The sequence below is a fragment of the Ailuropoda melanoleuca genome, chromosome 14, assembly GCF_002007445.2.
Source record: "Ailuropoda melanoleuca isolate Jingjing chromosome 14, ASM200744v2, whole genome shotgun sequence".
Lineage (NCBI taxonomy): Eukaryota > Metazoa > Chordata > Mammalia > Carnivora > Ursidae > Ailuropoda > Ailuropoda melanoleuca.
Genome location: NC_048231.1, coordinates 96,087,541 through 96,093,540, shown reverse-complemented (window position 1 = coordinate 96,093,540; position 6,000 = coordinate 96,087,541).

Below are 6,000 nucleotides of genomic sequence, written 5' to 3'. Positions count from 1 at the left end.
ACACAAGCAGGGGGAGTGGGAGAGGAAGAAACAGGCTCATAGCGAAGGAGCCTGATGTGGGGCTCGATCCCATAATGCCGGGATCACGCCCTGAGCTGAAGGCAGACGCTTAACCGCTGTGCCACCCAGGCGCCCCTTTCTCTTTCTTTTTAATAATAAATGCATGGGAGATAATCAGGAATCCAGCTGTTTGAATTCAAAAAAGAATTTAGTTCTTTTGGACCTCAGTTTATTCACCAGCTGAATGAAAAAACAGATTTTATCTTAAGTCCCTTGCTACTCAAACTTCTGTATGTCTTCACCCCATTTCTCTTTGCCAGTAGTAGGTTTGGTAACTGCCAAGAGGGTCACTTTTACTTATGAGAAAAAGGAGAAGAGAGACAGATAAAAACCGTACCAAAAAAATTTGGAAAAAAAAATAGAGATAAAAGAGATAAATATCTGTCTAGGCTTATTTACAGTTAATGCATTTAAATACCAAAATCTGCATGTTTAACTTATTCTTGACAAATAAATCTTTAATAACACAGTTTAAGCACTTCTTTCATTTAAACCAACTAGGACATCTCTTTTAAGCTAATGCTCATGAACGATTCCGGTACATATTTGTTCTATCCAAATAAATTACCCAAATTTGCATCAAACTGAATGACACAAATTTCTCATCCAGATCTTGATCCTAAAGTGAGCATACTCATGAGCTTTGACTGCATTGGCGCCATCACTTAGTTAAGAATATGGAAAGAAAATATTGATGACATAATCTTTCAGATACTTGTAGGTTGTTCCGTCAAGTTATCTCAGACTTCTACAAATAAAGGCAACTTTTATTTACCTATGCATATGTATAACTTAAGGGTATGGGAAAAAATTTTGCCAGAGTGACTATAGTAATGATGCTAAGGACCGTCACTTGACTATGATGTGGATACTGTGCTCTCGGGGTTCTGTTTTACCTAAAAATAAGAAAAGCAGATGCCTTTCATGTTATTTATTTCATTGCCAATGCTTATGGCTCCTCAATATAAGAAGGAATGGAAATGAAGCTTGTCATCAGAAGCATTTTAGGATGGTAAAATGGAAGAGGAATAGGAACTCGTCTCAGAAGTCTACAGCTCCATCTCTGTGGAGTTATAGTTTTCTTCCACTGAGGGTAGAAGTGGCATTTCAGACAGCTTGTCCCAGAAGTGGGAGCTACAAGCTTAACTGAAGACCATGGACTCTGTCATGTTAAGGAGAAGTTACAGCCAGTTCTTTTTTTTGGTAATACTCAGCTATGTTTGCTTTCCATTCCTTCCCCATCAATCAGCTATACTTACTGAAATTTGAAATCAAAATAAATATTGATTTAACACAAGGGATTGTACTAAATTTGTTAATAATTTTGGTGATTATATAATACAGACTTATAAAAGGTAAAGAAAGGTAAAGATAAAGATTTTCATCTTCAACATATCCTAGAACATCTTGCCTACACTAAGAACATAGCATATTATCATCAAAAACCATACTAATGGCATGGAGATCTGTAAGCCCTTCTCAGTAGGAAGAAACGTGGCTCCCATCCAATATAATACTGGAAATACAGGATGTGTTCTTGGGAATGGGGGATGGGAATCCTAGTATTAGATCCAGAAAAAAAAAAAATGGATTTAATATTAATGGATTTGGTGTGTGTGTGTATGTGCATGTGTGAAATATTTATATATGAATATTGTGTGTATATTTATATTTATATTTGATAATTGATTTATATATTTATATCACCTATATATAGAGAGAGAGGGAGAGAGAGAATGAGAAAAACAGTGTTCAAAATTGTTCATTTTCTTGATCCCATAGATGAAATGTTTTCTGTGGTCCCTAGTCGTGATTCCTCTGAAAGACAATCAGGAATATAAGGGAAAGCATAGTATATGAGAAGAAAATCATGAATCGTATTCTTACATTGCTAGCTTTCATTGCTTAGTTACTTACCATCTTAGTTACCTTTCTCTACCATGGCTCAAAATGTGTAAGGAGATTATGAGTTGTTTAGCAAGAAATTATTAAAGGATTGGAGTAAAACTATATGCTCTATCTACCATAATTCAACATCATATTTAAACATCATATTTAAAAGGAACTGCATGTTTTTCTTGCTCATTAAATACATTGCTTCCGTTGAAACCTACTGACTTAGGTAATTCTACTTATTCTTGAAATATTCCAATATGACTAACAGATTTCAATTTCTGATGCCAGAATTCTTTTATGTATAATTATTAACATATTCTTAAAAAATTGAAAATTAATTTCAGTAAAGATAAATAATAATATCAATATAATATAATCATATAATATGTAGAATTCCTATTAAATTTCACCATGTTAATGCTCATAATTATCACCTGCACACTTAATTGATAAATGTATATAATGTTATGAATATTTTTGAACTAACAAAATACAAGTGAATTTGGTGACATAGTATCTGTATGGAAATATTTTCCATGAAATAATTAGAAGAACCAGTTTTTAATATGCTCTTTGTAGAAGAGGTTTCTTTTTTCTTTCTTTTTAAATCTGTTAAAGATAAAAATCTGCCTAGTTACTGATCAAAATTGTATCAGTATTTTACTAAAACCATGTATGAATCATGTAAGCTATATATGGGAAATCACCACATTTATATTGGATTCAGTGACATCTTTAAATGACACAGTAATAGAATAGACGTTTACAAACTTGGGGAAATAATACTTCCTAAATTTGTCCTTCAAATATCCCTCACTATGTTCTTTACTTTCAGATTTTACTGATTGTTTCTTTTTTGCAAAATCTATTAAATGTATATTACCTTTTAAAAGTGATGTTGTAATAACATTCCTATAATGAGTGATGTATTTCTTATTTTATCAGTGTGATTTCATTACATTTCACATATATTCAAAATGTAGTTTATAAAGTTGTTAATGTAGTTTTAGATCATCAAGTACTGAGTATTACTAAAGCTATAAAAATAAGCTTATGAAGGGATAGAGTATGTTTTATCTACTTTTTTATAAGTTCAGATAGGGAGAATCTTTGATCCACTGTTAAATAGGTATTACAAATTAAGTAATCACTGAAAAGGAAAAGAAAATTGCAATTCAAAATTAGATATATGGGGCGCCTGGGTGGCACAGCGGTTAAAGTGTCTGCCTTCGGCTCAGGGCATGATCCCGGCGTTATGGGATCGAGCCCCACATCAGGCTCCTCTGCTGGAAGCCTGCTTCTTCCTCTCCCACTCCCCCTGCTTGTGTTCCCTCTCTCACTGGCTGTCTCTATCTCTGTCAAATAAATAAATAAAATCTTAAGAAAAAAATTAGATATATGATTTACCTAATAATAAATATAAAGTGTCATTTAAGATAACTATCATTATTTAATTTATATCAAAAGAATTCTGTAAGTGGTTATTAATGTCTATGGTAATAGGTGAACCAGTGCAGTATATTGCAGATTTTTTACTGTAAATCTCCCTAGACATTAACTGATAATATTGTTCTTGCATTTGTTTCCATTCTTTAAAAGTAGCCTGTGATATGAATACTCTGCATACTGTAATCAGTGTCTTTAAATGACTTAGGATTTTAAGTCTACATAAAGTCAAAGAAAGGGGTACCAAGATAATCCAGACTGAGAACTTTCAAACACTGTCTTGTATTTTTTTAAATGTTTATCTTCATGTAACCCAAAACTAAGACCTTTCTAATCCTATGTTCTGATTATCTAATTTTTCCTAATAAATTACCTCAATATTTAGTGTCTTAAAACAAACAAAAAACATTTTATTATATCTCATGATTTTTGTTTTCATTTTTATTTTGTTTGATCAGAAATTTGAGCAGTTCTCAATGTGGCCATTCTTTTGTTCCTCATGGCTCTGACCAAGGTCACTTATTGGAATTCAGTTGGCTGATGGACTGGCATGGAGTGTCCAAGTTGGCTCTGCTCACATCTTGGATGCCTTGGCAGGGCTAGCAGGGTAGCTGAACTCACTTGGACTATTGATTGAAATGACTGCACGTGGCCTTTCCATCATGGCAGTCTCAGGGTAGTTGGACCCCTGGCAGCTTTAGGACTTTGAGCTAGCGTTACAAAAGACAATAACCAAAAGCCACCAGATACTTAAGGCCTAGTGCAGGAAATGGCAGTCTCACTTCTGTAGTGTTTTCTTTATAAATCAGTGACAGAACCAGCCATCATGGAGAGAAAAATAAAACTCTCTCTCTCTCAATGGGAGAAGTAGCAAAAATATTGTGGCCATTTTAATATAGTAGTATCTGCCTACTGGTTATAAGTTATTTACATCTCTCTCATATGCAAAGTAAAGTCATTGCTTCCAAGCCCCCCCAAAAATTCATTCCATTCCATTCCATTATTGGTTCAGAGATTAGGATCTCAGCATCCAAATCAGTTCTAGATGCATATGAGCCTGTTCAAGTACAGTTAAATGTTCTTGAAAAATAAAAAAATAAAAAAAAAGATTTATTTACTTATTTGAGAGAAAGGGGGAGAGAGCAGTGGGGAGGGGCAGAGGGGGAGAGTCTCAAGCAGACTCTACACTAAGCACAGAGCCCACCAATGTGGGGCTCACTCAAGACCCAAGGTCATGACCTGAGTTGAAACCAAGAGTCAGATGCTTAACTGACTGTACCACCCTGGTGCGCCATCAGTTAAATATTCTCAAACTTCATCTATTATAATAATTCAAAAAAAATCAATTTTAATTTAGATTCTAACTTGTTATACTAGGATTATATAACTTGTCTACTTTCTCCTAAGTCACAAATTTAATACAGCTCAGCAGAAATTGTTGAATGTTTTTGTCTCTAACATTTCTGAGTTTGTGCTAAATCACGTCTGTGTTTTCCAAGGTTAGGTTCCTTGAGTACAATTTCTCCTTAACTGAGACCAGCAAACTATAGAGACGCGTTATCTGTCCCCTGGACCCCCATCCATCCGTGCAAAGTGGTATAGATGACTTAAAAACTTTGTGGGATTCCTGTGAACTAAGGTATAATTTAATTCAGTAGACAACTCACACATAATTTTATTTCACTCGAGACTCTTTTATGCTTTGTGCTGATAGTTTACTATGCAAACAACACATGTAGATACTTAGAAGCCTTTTTGTGTATTTAAGATTGGTTTAATAAGCATGCCCTTAAGATTTTTAGAAGCCCAACCATGCCTGCCCTTCAGTCTTTTCAAAATTTCAGTAAAGGTTCTTCAGGCTTCAGTGTTGAGATTTTAACTTTCAGTTCATGTTTTGTCGGAAGTGCTATGAATTTGACCTTTGCCTTGATGCCATTTTTTACTTGAACTTTTTAAGGGAGAGACTGGACTTAAAAAATTGGCTTTAATTTGATACCATTAATCCCTTAAATGTCTTCTAAATTCTGCTTAAAACTGATTACCTTTTTCGACACATCTTTCTCTAACTACACCTCTCATATATGCCTAAAATAACTGTTTAGTGTTTTCAACATGAACATTTCCTTAACCAAATCCAACAGGTCATGAGATATATTTTCTACTTTATGTATGACTACAGATGACCATGTTACCAAGCTTCCTGCCCATTTATGTAGCCTCCAGTAACAACTTCCTTACTGTCTTTTCAATTCCCATTAAGAATTTCCTGAGGTTGTACAGCTCTTCTATCTTCTGCTTGCCCTGTACTCCCAAAGTTAGTGCCTTGCACATTTGTTTTAGTGAAAACAGCACCACACTTCAAATAAAATATGTTCTATTATCTATTGATGAGTTGTAAATTATTCTAAAATATAGAAACTTATAGTCATTTCATTATATCTGAAATGTCTGTTGGTTAAAATTTCAAATCAAGCAAGTTGTTGATTCTGGGGGAATTGACTGAAGTCACTTTGTGGTAGTAATCCAGCAGATGGGGTGATCTGAAGGCACCTAAAGTGCTTTGCTGCCACATCTTGCATATTTACAGGGGTTTCTGAG